Genomic DNA, 18,756 nt, shown 5'->3' on the forward strand with positions numbered 1-18,756 from the left:
GTACAATTTTACTTAGCCCAGGCTGGCCTCAAATTCAGTATAACCAACAATAACCTTGAACTTCTGACCCTTCAATCTCCATTTCCTGGAGGGCTGGCTAAATTTACAGTCATGGGTCACCACACCTGGCTTATGCTCATGCAATGCTGGGAAACTTAATGCATCTTAGGCAGGTTTACTGCCCCAACTTCTTGAAATAATTTTATTACAGAAACATCTGCATCCAGTTAGACTTGGCTGGGTTTTAGGCACAGGGTTCATCATGTTACTGTCTCAAGTCTAGCTTGTGTATGGAATAGTTCCTCATTAGAAAAGGAAGCTGATGCCTCTGCCATTGGGAAAATGAGAGTATTCCTCAGTGTGCCCACTTTTGCAGGAGATTGACCCTTCTTCTCCCCTTATCTTCATTTCCTAGCCAGTCCATCTCTGTTTTTCTAGGATCCTTGGCTATGAGACTAGCTCAAGCTCTCTGCTAGCCCCTTAAAAAAAGTGTCTTTCTTTCTTTCCTCTTCCTTCCTCTCTTTCTCTCTCCTTCCTTCTGTCCTTCCTCTCCCTTTCTCCTTCCTTCCTCCCTCCCTCCCTTCCTTTCTTCTTCCTTTCAAATCGATGTGTGTATGTGTTTGTGGATGCACATGAACTGCAGAGTGGAGGTCAGAGGACAACTCGTGGGAATTGCTTCCCCTTGCCTTTCCTCTCGTGAGTACCCGTGATCCAACACAGGGGTTCAGTTTTTGGCTCCTGTACCCACTGAGGTATCTCATCAGCTCTGCTCGGGTTCTTGAATGGCAGGAGGGGTCAAGGCACTGGGTATGTCCCTGGCAAGTTCTGAAGACACAGGGCTTCCCAGAAAGAGATGGTGGCAGAGGGGGAGATGATGATGATGGTCGTGGGTCCCTTCCACTGTCTGGCTTCCTGAATTTGCCCCACCTCCTTTGCTAGTGACCACCTTTGAGGCAGACGCCAGACAGGTCTGCACTGACAGTGTCACAGTGTCAGATTTGTTCCTTCCCTCCTGCGCTCATCTTTCTGACCTATGCTTTTGCCAGGGAAAGTTCGGGTTCTGCATGCGGTGTTCAGGGTTCCAGAATCTTTCTTTTCTGTTCTTAGGTAGGTACCTCACTGCAGGGGGCTCATTAACCTCCACTGTTGGGGAACTGAGTCCCCTACCTCTGTCCTCTTGAATCACTAGGGTGCTGTCCTGTGGTTCACGGACACGCCCTGCACCGGGTTGAGCCGTCTGGTAACGGTGGTGGGGTCTCGCTCACTGGCGCATTCCCTTACCCCACCCCCTCCTCGGGCAACTGTGGCCAAGCAACAAATGACCTCTGTCCCCGGAGGCTTCTGACTTCCGTGCAGACCCCTCCCGAGCTGCGAACCCGGTGAGAGCCCAACGAGGCTGCTGCTGCGTGCAGCTGGGGCGGAACAGGGCGGGCGCGACACTCGCAGGGTTGATCAGTCCCCTCCTGCGCCCACACCTGGACAGAGCCGCTGTCCCAGCTCAGGTACCCTGAAGCGTGGCCGCCCGTAAGACCCGGACAGGCGGACTCCGTAGCTCCGCGTGCCTCCGCGGTTCCGGGCTTTACGCAGTGCCGGCTCGGGCAGCGCGGGCTCTGAAGACCAGGGCGAGGACAAAGGGCATGAGGTGAGGGTGGCCGCGGAGCGGGGGGCGCGCGCCAAGGGCTATGGGAGGTGTGTGTGTGTGTGTGTGTGTGTGTGTGCGCGCGCGCGCGTGCGCTCGCGGGCGCGCGCGCCTAAGTGTATGTATATGTGTATGAATGAGTGAGACAGCCAGCCAGAGCCACAGTCAGAACGACAGGGCGAGCCAGAGCCAGAGCCAAAGCGCGCCTGGCACATGGTGAAAGCTCTTGCTGCTTAGGTAAGAACTTCAGAAGAAACGCAGCGTTGCTCCCAGTTGTGTGCGCCGCGGTTCCGTGCTGGGGAGACTGTTTGCACCCTGAGGTGCCATTCGCGTGTTCTGCAGTACCGGGACACGCGAGAAGCGCGACTTTTTCCCAGAGTAGACATGGGTATGCCTGGGAAAGGCTGGTGTCTGTGGTGGTCACTGGTAGAGGAATTTTGGTTACTGGACCTCAGTTGGGAGCTTGAAACAAAGGCTACTGGTCTGATGTCCGTGCGTGTGTGTGTGTGTGTGTGTGTGTGTGTGTGTGTGTGTGTGTGTGTGTGTGATAGCTCATTTGATCCCTGGTACTGAGAAGCAGCCCAAAGAAATTACCTACTTTATAGACTCAAGTTTTTCTTGAATCAATTTTTATTATAGAGTCATGTTGCCTCAGGGCTTGAGATTTTTTTTTTTCTTAATTAGCCCTTTAAAAGGATGAATGTGTAGGTTTAACCCTAATTAACGCTCATTTATTCACATCAAGGACAAGCCTTTAACGCTGGGTGTTACAGAAAAGGATTCCGAACTTAGTCTCAAAAGACAGGTTTGCAGAGGTTGGTGGAACAACGTTGCTGGGAGTTTTAAAGTCCACTTCAGTGTCTTTCCAGGCTCTTTCCCGGTTTAAGTGCTGTTTCTGAATGCTTGCTCAGAAGTTTGCTCCCAGCAAGCAAGCTAGATTGAAATGTGAAACAGCTTCAGGGGTGAGGGAATGTGTCTGTGTCTTCTCCTCACCCCCATGCCTAACTCTGGTTCATTTAAAGTTTGCAATATGTTCTCCTGCAACATTTGCACAAAGCTTTCTGTTCCTTCCCATTCTGGTACTGGTATTCTAAAGGAGTTAGAAGTCATTTTGGTTTGAAATTGGTGTCCCATCTTGTCATTGAAGATGGCTTACATGGTTTGTGGCTTAAAATGTTTTAAACCTGGTAACAACCGTTGCAATCTTTGACTGGTAGGTAATTTAAAGTTTTTCTCCATGTGGCTTTGTATCATTAGTCTTATGTAATAACTTTAACTAGATGTTGTAATCTTCTTGTCCAGCTAAGGTTTCTGTGCTTAATACAGCATAGATTTGCTCTTCCATTTAGTAAGCCACTCACTGAGCCCCCATGACCTTGCCTGTGCTCCATTCAGCCCTACCATTTCCCTTGACATTAGAAGTTTCCTTTAACTCTGTCCAGTTTGGGGCCTCAGCATTTGAATTATTTAGAGGTTCCGAGGCAGCCTCCAAGCAGAGGTCAGAAAATCCCAATGGGAAGAAAGAGGAGTGTGACAAAGATAGAGGGCAAGCCCCCCTGCTTGCTGCTCCGTGCCTGCGAGTGTGAAGATGAGAAGCCCTAGGACCTAGGTTGACAGCAAGGCTGTTTATGCATGGTCCTGCATTTGGAGAAGGGAGCTTGCTTTGGAATGCCTCACCTTCCCCCTTCCAACTTGGTACTTCAGACACAGCAAGGAATCCTTTAGAGCTTTTGTGGAAGTGATGGAGTTGGGACTAGGCTAGCTCTTCTAAAAGGTCTATGGACTTCTCATCCTGCCAAAACCACATCAGGCAGTAAATCCTGTCAGTAGACATTGCTTAATGGATAAATTTGGCTTTTGGTTTAGTTTCTAGGTACAGTGATAAATTGTAGTACTTTAAAGCCAGTGATACCAAAAATATGGCAGAAGAAGGCTATGGTAGAAGTAATACCCATTTGTGACCTAAACTTTCAGGGGAGATGGGCATGGTGGCACACACCTTTAATTCCAGCACTCTTGAGGCAGAGACAGATGAATTTCTGAGTTTGAGGCTAGCCTGGTCTACAGAGCAAATTCCAGGATAGCCAAGGCTACACAGAGAAACCCTGCCTCTAATCCCCTTCCCTAAAAGTAAAGGAATTAAAAGCAAACTAGAAATTATAATTATGATTCACATTTAACTACTTGAACTCTTTGGCATTTTGGCATACATTTTCTTGGCATAAAAATGAATTTCTGGTTGTTTCTAAAAGTTGGTCTTTTTTTTTTTTGAGACAGGGTCTCAGTGTGTATGCATGACTGCCTTGAAAAGTACTATGTAGACCATGTTGACCTTGAAATGATCTCACTTTCTCTGACACACCTGCCTCTGTCCCCAGAGTGATGGAATTAAAGGCCTATGTCACCATGTCAAGAAGTTGGTCAGAATACAAGATATTCCATTTACATCATTATGTATCTGGCTTCTCTGCATAATGATTATGAGTACTGAGTATCTTATTTTAAATAATGACTGTATATTGTATTGTGCAGATAAATTATGATTTATCCATTCCACTCTCTCTTTTGTTTTTGTTGTTCTTTTTTGTTTGTTTTGACTTTTAAAGGCGGGGTTTCTCTGTGTAATAGCCCTGGCTGTCCTGGAACACACTTTATAGACCAATCTGGTCTCAGACTCACAGAGATCCTCCTGCCTCTGCCTCACAGATACTGGGATAAAGGTGTGTACCACCAGGCCTGGCTTAATTTAACCATTTCTATAGCAATTTCTTATACTTGTATACTTTTGACATTCTTTCTACAGTGAAAAAAACATCCCTGACTGATGGCAATAGTGTTTCTCAAATCTCCTGCTCTTAGGAGGTGGCAAAAGATATTTGATTTCTAGGACAAAAGGTGAAATGGATGAAGTCTGGCTTCAGCTTTCTTGGTCTCTGTGGGAATTATCTAATTTTTAAACCAGCTTTTAGGTTATTTAGCCAACCCTAGGATACAATAGGATACAGTTTGCATCTTATTTATGGTGCCAAATTCTGGGGACAGAAATTTGTTTATTAATTTTGTTTACTAGAGATTGGTGTGACATAGATGTGTACAATGATTTTGTTCTGTTTTCTTTAGAGTGGAAGAGATACATTTCAGCATTAGTGTGTGAAAACCCAGCTCTCTTGGAAACATACAATGTAACTCTTTTTTAAAACAAAAGTTAAATATGGGTATATTTGTGTGTGTCTGTGCATGTAAACACAGTTACCTCTAAAGGCCAAGAGAAGTCGTTGTATCCCATGGAGCTGGAGTTGCTAGTGGTTGTGAGCTGCTTGTTGTGGATGCTGGAAACAGAACTCAGGGATTTGTCAAGTGCTTCATGCTCCTAGCCACTGAGCCATCTCTGCTAGCCTCTTCTCCCAGTGTAAGTCTTGATACAATTCATTCTCATGACTTTTCATTATGGAAAATTACAAAGCTAGATCAGTGTGCCCTGATAAGGAGAACAACCTAGATTGGACATGAGGTTATGTAACAGAATGGCCCAGGTCCTGGAGTCAGGAAACTGTTTTACTGTTCACTGTGATCTTGAGGGAACTGGTTCTTCTCTCAGGACACCCATCTGTCCCGGGTCACCTACACGATTCCTTCTGACCTTAATTTTGTTAAAGGCTGTTTGTAGGTGTTGCCTTTTGATCTACTGTGACATCTCATATATTGTGGTGCTGGGGTCAGCACTGCAAAATGTGGATTTTTGGGGCCCCACTTAGACCTACTCAGAAACTCTGTGCTTCAGGTGTCTCCCATGAGCAATCAGGTTTGAAAAACATTACCCCATGAATATAAGCCAAGGTAGCTATGAACATAAGAGGACAAAACCAGGCTGGGAAGACAGCTCAAAAGTGTTAGGGGATATTATTTTAAGGTGTGTGACTTTTGTTTATGCTGCATTTGTTTAACTCTGTGAGTCTGTGTTACTGTGCCTGTCTAAAACACATGATTGTTACAAGCAGTTTTCCTGACAACCTGGTCCCACAGCCCTATCAGCCCCATTAGCCCCAAATAACACACAGAGATGCTGTATTAGATATAAAGCTGTTGGCCTGTTACTGGTGTTTCTTATTGGCTAGCTCTGTCTTAAATATTTCTATTAATCTAAGTGTTTCCATGTGGTCTTATCTTACTGGAGAGAGGGTTTGGACATCTTCTCTCAAGTCCCTATGTCTTGAATTTCATCTACTACATTTCCTAGAATCCTCCTTGTCTCCTAGTCCCACCTATTTTGCTTTCCTATTGGCCAACAGGGCTTTTTATTCATTAACCAATAAGAGAAACATATTTACAGAATGACATCTCCCATCACCTGATAGTCTAATAAAGAGCTGAATGGCCAATAGTGAGGCAGGAGCAAGAGTAGGCGGGGTTGGGGGCAGAGAGGATAAATAGGGGGAGAACCAAGGAAGAGGAGGAGCAAGGAAAAAACAAGGAGAGGAGGGCATCAGGGGCCAGCCAGCAGGACAACCAGCCACCCAGCCACCCAGCCACACAGCCACATAGCCAGCCAGCCACCCACCCACCCACCTACCCATCCATCCATCCATCCAGCCAGCCAGCCAGTCAGCCAGCTACCCACCACCCAGCCAGCCTGCCATGGAGTAAGAGTGAAAGTAAGATTTACAGAAGAAAAGGAAAAAGCCCAGAGGCAAAAGGTAGTTGTGGATAATTTAAGAAAAGTTGGCAAGAAACAAGCCAAGCTAAGGTAGGGTATTCATGACTAAGAATAAGCTTCTCTGTGTGATTTATTGGGAGCTAGATGATGGGCCCTATAAAAAAGCCAAAAGAGTAAATGTTGTTCAACAGTAAATCATCACACAACACAAAAGTGCTTGCGTTTCGTGCATGAGGACCCGGCTTTGATTCCTGAACCCTCCTGGACAGTGTGCATTTCCCTTCCTTCCAGGCCTGGAAGCCTATAAGGTAACTTGTGTAGAGCACTACTGACTGTAGAATGATGTGAGTGGGGATCATTCAGGAACTCTGAGAATTGACATGTTCTTGACTTGCAAGGATTTGAGTAAGAAATTGTGAGATATGGTACATCTGGACTGGAGTCTAAGAAGGCAATTTCATTCAAAGTTTAAAGATGGAACCATACTGCTGTGACACCTGATTTGCAATGATGTTTGGCATCTCCCTTCCTCTAGACCAGTGTTTCCTAGCCTTCCTAATGCTGTGACCCTTTAATACAGTTTCTCATGTTGTGGTGACCCCTAATCATAAAATTATTTTGTTGCTACTTCATAACTGTAATTTTGCTACTGTTATGAATCGTGGTAATGTAAATATCTGATATTTCTGATGATCTTAGGTGACACCTATGAAAATATCGCTCAACACTCCCAAAGGGGTCACCAACCACAGCTTGAGAATCCCTACTTTAGGACACCCACAAGAATCACGGAGGAAGATTAAGTCTCCCATGCTCACTGTGGTAACCCACTACCCGATACAATGGCTGGCCCAGAGTAGGTGCTTAGTAAATATTTGCAGAGTGAACGGGTATTCTTGGAACTTCTGGAACACTGACAACAACCATTAAAAAGGAATTAAGGTTTACCTCTGAGGTCTCTTCGCCATATGAGCCAAAAATATCATTGATTTTAGTATCGTGTGTGGGGATTTGTGCCTATGGAGGTGAGAGGGGGCATTAGATTCCCAGGAGCCGGAGCCACCAGGGAACTGCCTGGTGCTGGTGCTGGGAAATGAACCCAGGTACTCTAGAAAAGCAGTAGGTGCCCTTCTGAGCTGTTGCTGCAGCCTTTAAAGAAGCTCTTGTGTGTGTAGCAATGCCGTAGACCCTGGGAGAGAGCATGGCGGTGAGGGACAAGAGAAGACCGTTAACAAGACCCTGTTCCACGAGTAGTTCATTTACTCATGGCTGTTTCACTGCGTGGCCTCCTTCTGAATGGTAATGACTGTACTGTAAGTCTGTTCTTGAGCATGGATCATATGAAAAACTATTTTGGTACTCACCGTTGGCTTTACAACCCAGCAAAGGTGGGATTGCTGTTCGTATTTTACAGGTGAGCAGCTTTAGGTGGCTTGTTATGGATAAATAGTATCTCAATAAAGGAATTTTCTAGGAGAAAAAAATTACCCCTCACCCCAAGACCCTCACCGTACTGAGATGTTGCTACATCAGGCTGTATTATTCCACACTTTTATTATTTTACACTTCCTTATTGGTGTGCACACACTTGACACGGCACGTGTGTGGAGGTCAGAGTGCAACTTGGTTTTCTCTTTCCACCATGTGGGTCCTGGGTTTCAGGCTTGGCAGCAAGCACCTATACCCACTGAACCATTTTTCTGGCTCCACAGTGGATTTAAAAAAAAAAAAAAAAAGATTTATTTATTATGTTCAGTGTTCTGTCTGCATGTATCCCTGCAGACCAGAAAAGGGCACCAGATCTCATTATAGATGGTTGTGAGCCATCATGTGGTTGCTGGGAATTAAACTCAGGACCTCTGGGAGAGCAGCCAGTGCTCTTAACTGCTGAGCCATCTCTCTAGCCCCACAGTGGATTTTTAAAAAATATTTTACAACCCATAATTTATTTTAATTTTACATCCCATAGTTTATCATATTTTACATCACATAGTTTAATGTACACAAGCCAATTTAAAAGAAAACTGCATTCAGAGTTGTGTAGCTTTCCCCCTGTCTGGTTCCAGAATGTTCTTATCACCCCAAAGGAAACCAGGACCCATTAGCAGTAACTGTTGTTTAGCTAACAGTAACTACCAGTTGCCACCTTTTCCAAACCTGCACCTCTGTGTTAGCGTCTGATATTTTATTGGGATTCTTTAGACAATTGACTGGGAGAGACAAAAGCTTACTCTCCAGACAGGGTAGAGTCTATCCTGAGTTTGGGTGAGGGTGTGTGTGAAGGGAGGGGCAGCAGGTTGGCTCTCAGGAATGTATTTGCTGGTGTCAACATAAGAGAGAATAAAAGGGTAGAAGTTTGGTTCCATGAAAATGTTTTCTGAGGATGTGCAGATGGTTCAGCACTTAGAGCACTGGCTGCTCTTTCAGAGGATCCGGTTCAATTCCCAGCACCCACATGACTGCTCACACTATAACTCCAATGTCAGGTCCCCAGGACACTCTCATACAGGCACACATGCAGGCAAAACACCAATGCACATAAAATAAAAATAAGTCATTAAAAAAGTGGTTTGACATAGGAGACTGTCCCCCAGCCCAGCCTCAGTGACTCATATCCCAGTCCCAGGAAGGGAACTACAGTAAGAAAACGACTCTAGATACATCTGGACTCCCCAAGGCAGCGTTGCTGAGTGGCCTCTCATAGAGGGGTGGTGGTAGCTAGGAAACAGTTCTTTATCTCAGGGGGCAGGGATCAGTTTAAGCAGAGACCCCACCCCGGGGGGGGGGCAGAAACCCAGGCTAGAGAGAGAGTGGGAGCCATAGCTGTCATAGAAGGACTGGTGACAGGTGGTGGCCTAGGGCTGGGGTGGGTGTGGGGGGTCTCCAGAAATTCTGATCACATAGATCTGTCCACCAAGACATCTTGAAGAGACACCTCAAAGCTCCAATTCTCTACTTGGTTATACATTGTATAGTGTAAACATGGAATAAATGCCATGTGAAAATCCATGTCACTGGGCCTGTGTGAGCATGCCTGTGGGAACACTCTGGAAGCAGAGGCAGGAGGATTGCAGCAAGTTTAAGACCAATCTTGCCTACAGCCTGAGAGCCTATCTCGAAAACAAAATAAAACAAAACTTAATAAAGATAATAAAAATAATTGTCATTTATGACTCCTTTCTCCTACTAAATATTATATTTTTGTGTCCTCATGCATGCATGTATGACTGCCTTCATCATTTTCTACTTTATTTTTTGAGAGAGAACTTTGGGGCTCACTATTTGGTTAGAATGGCTGGCAGGTGAGCCCCAGGTATTTTCCCGCCTCTGCCTCCCCAACACAGTGATATCTGTTGGTGGTTGTTCTAACTTAGGTGCTGGGGGATTGAACTCAGGTCTGTTATGAGTAAGGTTTTCCCGCCGGGCTAGCTCTGTCTTAATTATTAACCCATTTCTATTCATCTAAGTATTTCCACATGGTCTCATCTTACTGGAGAGTGGGGTGGCATCTGCTCTCTCCTGTTTCTACATGCTGACTCCTCCCTACTACTTCCTCGAATCTTCCTTGTCTCCTAGTCCCGCCTATCTTGCTTTCCTACTGGCCAACAGTGCTTTATTCATTAACCAATACAAGAAACATATTTACAGAATGACATCTTCCATCACCTCCTCTTTTCTGTCTAAAATATAAAGAAGGGTTTTAACTTTAACATAGTAAAATATATCACACAACAGTTATCCAATAAGAATCACAGTTAACAATATTTAGTCCATTAACATTTAGTAAGATTTAAAGAAATATTTCATTATCTATCCTATCTTCGTGAGTCTAAAGTCTTATATGCACCTTATCTTTAATCCTAACTAAGGAAAACTATAACCTAACTATCTGTCTTCAACTCCATCAAAGACCACAGAAGGATAATACATAAACTCTAGAATGACAGAGACAACTCACTGCCTGGTCAGTCACCCGAAGTTCTTCTGTAATCTTCCATCTTCAGCCCATAAGCCATAGTGTGTCTGGCAGACTCTTCAGCAAAGCAGGAAACTTTAAACTGTCCACCTGTATTGGCAGTTTGTCAGTCACTTTTCTCTGTGTCCTGCAGACTGTCTGGCAGACTCTTCCATGAAGCAGGAACCCCGCAACATTGTTCATCTTGAATCAGCAGTCACTTTTCTGTGGGTCCTGCATGTTCAGTTTATACAGCATAAAGTCAAACAGTCCAGACAAGAGCAGTATCTTGTCCAAATGGCCAGTCTTGCCATATTGGAAGCAAACTCCATACATGTTTCTTCGATGTCCATCTTCCTTTCTGACACACGTGGTTTTGCCAGGAGCAGTTGTGCCTCATTGTCAAGAAAACCCTAAACCATTTTAAATGCCATATTCTATAGGTCTTTGATAGGTTTGAAAAATGCCTATCCATCTCAAATACATCTCTATATATCTAGAAAACCTAACTAACACTATAAATTTTGACTATTATAGGTAACTATAATCTGTACTAAATTATACATTACATTTGTAAATGAGCTATGTAAACACAATACCTAAACAAGAGGAGAAATATACGTATCACAAAATTGACCTTAAATTTGTATCTAAATGAAAATCCATTCCAAAACAAAGTAATCATATCTATATCATAATCCCCTTTTTATCTTTAAAAAGATATTGGTTGTGATCATTAACCATTTATAACCAACACCATTTAAATGAAAACAAACATTTATAAACAATATTTGGGAATTTGGGAGTCATTCTTTCCAAACTACTTCCTGCTGGTAAAGGGAGCTGTCATGGGGGATCCTAAGAAGACGGAGAAATCCTGGCTGTAGTCTGCAAGGCTGCCTTGTCCCAGCTGTTTTGAATGTAGGATCACATGGTACTCTGTTTCAGGGGTCTGGTTTGCTCAAACCACATTAGTCTGGAAGGAATCCACAGCTTTTCATTTTCTGTGGAAACAAAATTAGAAATCATTTCCCCCAGTAACTTGTCCTTCGACTTAACTTTTTAAATGAAAGCATTTTTAAAATATATAATTTGGATTGATCCAGCAGCATTTGTTTTAACAGTTGTTATTTCCTCAGCAGTCAAACGATACAAAGACAATATAATACTGTACAGTATCCAGATTCTCTCCATCTTTATGTGGCTTTTTTATTACTGTTTCTTTTACTTTTTATTGTTTCATTTTTTTGAGACATGGTTTCTCTCTGTAACTTTTATCTGCCCTGGAATTCACTCTGCATACCAGGTTTACTTTGCAATCACAAAGATCTGCTTGCCTCTGTCTCCCGAGTGCTGGGATTAAAGGTGTGTGCCACCACACTCAGCTCCTCTCTGTCTTTTTAAAACCATTTTATTCTTTTTTTCTCCCATTCCTATGTATATTTTAGAACACACTGTAAACCTTTAGCACTTTTTCTTAATGTGAATCTGTCTTTATTGTAAATATTTATCTTTTTCTGGCCATGAGTCTTTTATCTGTTAAACAACATTGCTAAAATGAAAGCCACAGTTGTTTCAGCCATGGTCTATCCAAGATGGCTGCGGGTACTTTTACTGCCAGAACTGATCTACGCTGCCATCCAGCAGCATGTTGCCAGCTTGGAGATGTGGTCACTGCCATTGCCATCTCTAGTACACACCAATGAATTGTTAGCAGAGCTCTTTAAAAGACTTGTAGTTTTTTGCCGCTTATGCTGAGTCAGGAAACCTCCTTTAAAGGAGCTGTGCAAATTTCTGCTTGTTTCTAGCAAAGCAGAGCCCAAGTGAGAAAAATGCTGCTACCATGAAGCCTTGCTTGTCTCTGTTTTTTTTTGTTTCTAAAACCCTTTTATAAGCTTCTGTTAAGTTTCAAATGGAAGTTCTTATTAGCTACGTTGCGGCGCCATATGTTACAAGTAAGGTCCCCCCCACTGCACTGGTCAGGTCTCTCTTCTGCACAAGCCCCAAATAACACACTGAGACTCTGTATTAGATAATAACACTGTTGACCAGTTACTTGTTTCTTATTGGCTAGCTCTGTCTTAATTATTAACCCATTTCTATTTATCTAAGTATTCCACGTGGTCTCACCTTACAGGAGAGTGGGGCTGGCATCTGCTCTCTCCAGTCTCTACATGCTGACTCCTCCCTACTACTTCCTCGAATCCTCCTTGTCTCTTAGTCCCGCCTGTCTTGCTTTCTTATTGGCCAACAGTGCTTTATTCATTAACCAATACAAGAAACATATTTACAGAATGACATCTCCCATCACAGGTCCTAATGCTTGTCTGAGTTGTCTCCTAGCCCTCTTGAGTTGTTTGTTATGATGAAGAAATTCAAAATTTCAGTTTATTTGAACAGTGATTTTACTGCCTTGAAACGACAGGTTGTCCCTCGTTGGCTGGATGTAACTGAGTCAGGATGCTTTTAACTTTCAATTCTGTCTGATGTTATTTATTTGTTTGTTTGTTTTTAGGCAGGGTCTTACCATGTAGCTTTGGCTGTCCTAGAACTCACTCTGTAGACCAGGTTGGTCTTGAACTCAGAGATCTGCCTGCCTCTGCCTCCTGAATACTTGGATTAATGGTGGGTGCCACTAGAACTCCCAGCTTGATAGTTGTTTTGCCTCCTAAATACTAGGTCTGGAATTACAGGAGAGCCACCCCCTCTGGCTTTCTCTTGGGAATGGAGGTTGGGGACAAAAGGAGGTGTGGAGGTCAGAGGGACAACTTGTGGAAGTTCATTATCCTCTTCCATTTTACTGTGAGGATTGATTGGCTTGAGGATAGACCCTCTAATGGCTCAAGCCAGTGCCATGCCTGGGCTGGTGGTCCTGGGTTCTTTAAGAAAGCAGGCTGAACAAACTATGAGGAGCAAGACAGTAAGCAGCACTCCTCCATGGCCTCTGCATCAGCTTCTGCCACCAGGTTCCTGTCCTGCTTGAATTCCTGCTCTGACTTCCTTTAATGATGAACCACTATGTGGAAGTGTAAGCCAAACAAGCCCTCTCCTCCGGGCTTGCTTTTGGTCATAGCATTTTATTATAGCAATAGTAACCCAAGTGGGATAATATCTGAGGTCATAATTTCTAGGTTTTATGTTAGGTACATGGTTAATTTGTTTTAATTAAACATTTAAATTTTTTTTTGCATATGGGTGCTTGATCTGAATGTATGTCTGTGCACCAAATTTATAGTAGGTGCCTGCATAGGCCAGAAGAGGACATCAGATCCTTTGGAACTGGAGTTACAGATGGTTGTGAGTCACCCTGTGGACATTGGGACTCGAACTTCTGTCCTCTGGGAGAACAGCCAGTGCTCTTAACTGTTGAGCCATCTTTCCATCTTCTGCATGGTTAATTTTATGAGAAACTGTGAAGCAGTTTCCCAGAGTGACTATGTTCCTCGATATTCCTACAGGTAGGGGACAAGATTCCAGTTTCTCAGCTTCTTTGTCAGTATTTGGTAGTATTACTACTATTCATTTAGTCATCCTGCAAGGTATATGGTGGTATTTTATTGTATTTTTAAAAGATTTATCACTGAGCCGTAGCAGCATATGCCTTCAATCCTAGCACTCAGGAGACAGATGCAGGTGGATCTCTGTGAGTTCCAGCCATCCTGGTCTACAGAGTGAGTTCCAGGATACACAGAGAAACCCTGTGGCAAAACAAACAAACAAAAGGTTTGTTTTTATTTATGTGTTGGGCCATGCATGTGAGGGTATCCATAGAGGCCACAAGAGGGCCTTGGATCCTCTGGAGCTGGAGCTACAGGTGGTTGTGAGCCGCTAGATTTGAAGTGCTGGGAACCAAACTCAGGTCCTCAGTAAAAGCCGCAAGTGCTGAGCCATCCTGCCAGCCCCCTCTTGCTTTGTTCTCTTAATTACTGTTCTCTCAGATTCCTTGCTGTGGGTTGGTTCTTCCTGCTTAGTAAGGCACTTGCCTCTTCACAACTTTGGTTCATTTTCTACTGCACTATTGTGCTACCACAGCTGGCAGTGTGTTTTGTGAGTGCCTTCCTCCGTGCTGTGGGTTGCTTCCTCATCTTAGCGGGGTTTTTGATTTTTTTTTTCAGAGCAGAGCTTTTAAATTTTAATGAAGTCTAGTGTATTAGCTGTGAGTGCCCTTGTACATCTCCATGTGTGTCTCTATGTCTGTGTGTCTGTATGTCTCTTTGTATGTGTGTCTGTGTGTGTTTTTCTATATGTCTGTATTATGCTTTTGATGTCAAATTAAAAAAAAAACTAACTCTAGGTTATAAAAAGCATTCTATTATTTAAAGAATTGTCTTCTGGTCATATGCTGTGTGCCACTGGGGGTCAACTGTTGTGGAAAGTGCCAGGGTTTTAGGTACAGGTTCACTTCTTTGCCACCTTGTTCCAGTATCATTTGTTAGAAAGGCTTCCTGTCCTCCACTGGATTGCTTTTGGTCAGCGTTGATGCTTTTTTGAGCTGGACATATAGCTGAGTTTATAGACACAGAGTTCCTTCCCCACCATAAACCCTGGGTATGGTGTATACTTGCTCTCCCGGTGCTCTGGAGGTGGAGGCAGGGGATCTGCAGTTCAAGGGCATCTTTGACTATATAGATAATCTGTGGCCAGCCTGAGCTACCTGAGGGTCAGCCTGGGCTACCTGAGACCTTATCTTCAAAAACAAAGTTGGTGCTGTTTATGAACAACTCAAATAGATGTTTGTTGAGGTAACTCTAGGCATGCTGATAACCAGAAACACAGATTAGCTTTGGGATGTCATGAGTCAAAACTGTGGTTGTTAAGTGGGGATATGAGTCAGGGCAGACAGCCTGGCTGGGCTGATGGCGCCTGGCACCCTGTACTAGCATCCTGAGCTGATCTGGGGCACCCTGACCTGTAGGGTGAAGTTAACCTTGTGGTTGGTGTGGGCATGACCTGCCTGGGCTCCTTTAGGGGCTGGCTTGCCTAAGCTAGTTTTAGCTATCAGCTCCTGTCAGACTTCCCCACCCACTAAGGAGATTTTAGTAGTTGGTTTAGATCCCTGGGTAGACAATATGTGCAATTTAAATGCAGTCTGGGGAATGTGAGTTTACATTTGTTGTGATTAGTAACAACATTTAAAAATGTTCTAATATACAGATGTGTTCACTGGAGAAGTTAAAAAAATGGTGCAATTATATAAAATGTATCTGGAATTTCCTTGCCTGAAAAAAATTCTCAAGAACCCCAAATTATTGCTAATTTTTGGCAAAAATATCTTTTTTTGGGTCAATGCACTCCCAAACTTCTTTCTCAGTCTAGTTGAGTCATGGAAACACAAAACTAGTTTGGAAACAAAAATTCTCTCAATGGTTGAATCTGGCCAGAATTTTCAACATGGCTGGCCATGCCTCTGAATGAGGCCTTTGTGTGTGGGGGCAGAGGTCACCCTAGAGAGCCCAGCTGTATTAAAAGGTAGGGAGCCTGGAGTCCGGCTGTGGCCAGAGCTGGGAGAATGAGCTTTTGTTTCCCCTGGTCGCAGTGGTGACTGAGGACATCAAAGGCATGTCTATATACTGTTATCTGCCCTGTCCCTTGACCTGACAGCACAAGGGGGTCTCCCCGTGGGGAGCCCTGAGCTAACATGCAGTGTTAATTGTGGGCAGGGGTTGATCAATGACATTAGCCTTAGCCATTTTGTCCATCCTTCTGTTTTGTTCAGGAAAATGAATGGATTTTCTTATCTGATTAAAAGATTAAAAAGCATTATCTTCAGATTCAAGGATTATGTGTGTTGGTGGTGGCAGAAAACTTATAAATGGAAAAGAATACAAAAAAAGAAGTGAATTCCTTCTCCCCAGAGAGATAAGCAGTCTGGCATGATGAATCTTTCTGTACATTTGTGTGTGTGTGTGTGTGTGTGTGTGTGTGTGTGTGTGTGTGTGTGCGTGCACGTGCACCACAGGTCATAGGCCACAGTTCTGTCCTACCATGTGAGTCCTGGGATAGAACTCAAGTAGTCACAATTAGCAGCAAATGCCTTTGCTTTCTGAGCCATCTTGCTGGCCCTGTTCTCTGCCATTGTTGTTTTTTTCTTGAGATAGAGTCTCACTCTGCAGCCCTGGCTGGTCTGAAATTCAGGATGCATACCAGGCTGGCCTCGAACTCACAGAGATCTGCCTGTCTCTGCCTCCTGAGTGTTGGGATTAAAGGTTTGTGCCATCAATGTTAAAAGGCCATTCCACAGTTTAAGACCATTTCCTTGTTGCTCTGGGAGAACATTTGTCTGTGTTCTTACTGTAAGTATTACACTATTCATGTTTTGATAGCTATAGATTATCAGATATTATTTGACATAATTTCTTTGGATTATGGAATTTTGGCTTTGAGTAAATCAAAGTTGTATTGTTGTCCTCTCTGGTTTAGCTGATATTTTTATTATAGTAAATAAATACTGTTAAATATTATAAAATTATGGGTGTTCTTTATAGGAACTGTTCAAAGTATCATTGAGGTAACAGATTGTTACTTATTAGGTAAAATGGTTACAATCTCTGTGTGCCCAGGGAGGGGTGAAGTTCAAGGTCTTAATAGTGATTTCCAGGCCAATCAGGGTCACATAATGAGATCCTGATTGACCAAAACAAAACAAACCAAGACAACAGCAAAAATGATCCGTGTTCTGATTGATGAGCAAGTACTGGGTGCTTTTTGTCTTGAGACTTTTATAGAGCCGTGACCCAGCTGGGGAGAAACAACATCAAATAGAAGCAAAGAGGAGAGATGGAAAGCAAAGAGGAGAGATGGTTGCTACAGTGTGATGTAAATATTTCTTGTCCAGATCCTCAAATGCATCACTTGGGAACTCGTCAGACCTGAACTGAGGGTTATGGCCTCCTGGAATTGGCCAGCGAACACAATTCATCTCAGTTATATGATACCATATAATTAACTGGGCTTGCTGCTGACTTCGCATCTCTCCCTTCATGTTAGCAGGGATTGTGGGGAACTGACAGGTGGCCTTGGCCGGATTCCTGAGTGTGAAGTCACTTAGCCTGGTCCTTTGTTTCTGGGCTAGAGCAAAGAGTTTGTCAAGAGAGAAATGCTCTGATATTCTTGTTTATAGTGTGTCTTGGAGAAAGATGACTATGAGATGTGTCCAGCAACCACAAGGGCTAGCTTCTTGCAGTGTTTGATGTATTTTCAGGAGCTACACCCTTGGCATTCCCCTTTCATCTATGCAACCAAACTGACTCTTACTAGAGCCTGGGTGTGATGGTAACAAAAACAACTCCTCCTTCTCCTCATCTTCCTCCTCTGCCTCCTTCTCCCCTTCCTTCTCATCTTCCTCCTTCTCTTCTTCAGTATTTATTTTTAATTATGTGTATGTCTGTGGATGGGTATGTGTGCATGTATGCAGGTGGCTGAGGAGGCCAGAGGAGAGCATCAGATTCCCTGGAGGTGGAGTTATGGATGGTTGCAGGCCACCCAATGTAGGGGGTTAGAACTGAACTCAGGCCTTACCGAGGAGCAGTGAATGTTCCCAACTGCCGAGCCATCTCTCCAGCCCCAGATTTTTCAAGTTTACAGAATCAGCATAATTTTGTGCCTTCTTTAGTTCATGTATTTGTAATTTACTAGTTTAAGTAAAGACAATAATTACATGGTGAGACTACTTATCATCCACAGATACTGCACTGTGTATTTTCTGTGCATCTATCTTTTGATATTTTTTCTGTAGCTCTTAGTGTATTGAAGAACACACAACTGGTTATTGTGAGCCTGTGAGCTAAGTTTTCTTATCTCTGGTTCATCTCTGAGGAGTGGCAGTTTAGAGAACTTAGTGACAAGCCATATGGTTTGGAAGCCATGGGGCCTGTAGTCTCTGCTGGTGCCATTGGGTTGTCTGATTTACAGAAGGATGATTTGGAATGTCCCTCAAAGGCTTTTGTACTTGGTTGTCAGATTTTGGAAAGTGATTGGTACCTGACAGCTCTCTGGCCTGGTACATGAATTAACCTCTTGATGGTTCCTAATACAATGATACTTTTGTAAGATGTTGCAAGTAGGAGGTGTGGTCCATGGGAAGTGTGGTCACTGGGGGTCAAAGTCATTGGGAGAAGGTCCTGGTCAAGTGTGGGAATCACTTGTGAGCTTTATGGAGACAGAAGGCATGATGTCTTACTATTATATCATGACACTTTCTTCTAATGCTAAATCTGTAGCATGTGAGAATTTGGAGGGCTGAGGACTGTTCCCAGGTAGCCTCCCCCACTTGCTCATCCACACCCTCCCCAATTGGGTGCCTCAGAGTCTTCATATTTGCAGATATCTGCCAATCTCTGTTTTCCTGTGTTTGAAGCTTATTGCCTATGCTATACAGTTCTGGACAAAGGTAGTGTGTGATGGTTACAGCTGACTGTCATCTTGATGGATTTGGGGTCACCTAGGAGACAAGCCCACAGGACACCTGTGAGGGATTATCTGGATTAGGTTAGTTGAGATGGGGAAATG

At 43.7% G+C, this 18,756-nt stretch overlaps 1 protein-coding gene across 1 annotated transcript in view; it reads left to right on the forward strand.

Annotated features, from left to right (window-relative positions):
- Nucleotides 1–1,557: 1,557 nt before the first annotated feature.
- Greb1 (growth regulating estrogen receptor binding 1) overlaps nucleotides 1,558–18,756 on the forward strand; it is a 111,409-nt gene continuing 94,210 nt past the window's right edge. The window contains exon 1 of the mRNA XM_051181626.1: nucleotides 1,558–1,642. The gene's annotated coding sequence lies outside the window, so the exon portion shown is untranslated. The remainder of the gene's footprint in view (nucleotides 1,643–18,756) is intronic.

This window comes from Phodopus roborovskii, unplaced genomic scaffold (genome assembly GCF_943737965.1).
Source record: "Phodopus roborovskii unplaced genomic scaffold, PHOROB, whole genome shotgun sequence".
Classification (NCBI taxonomy): Eukaryota; Metazoa; Chordata; class Mammalia; order Rodentia; family Cricetidae; genus Phodopus; species Phodopus roborovskii.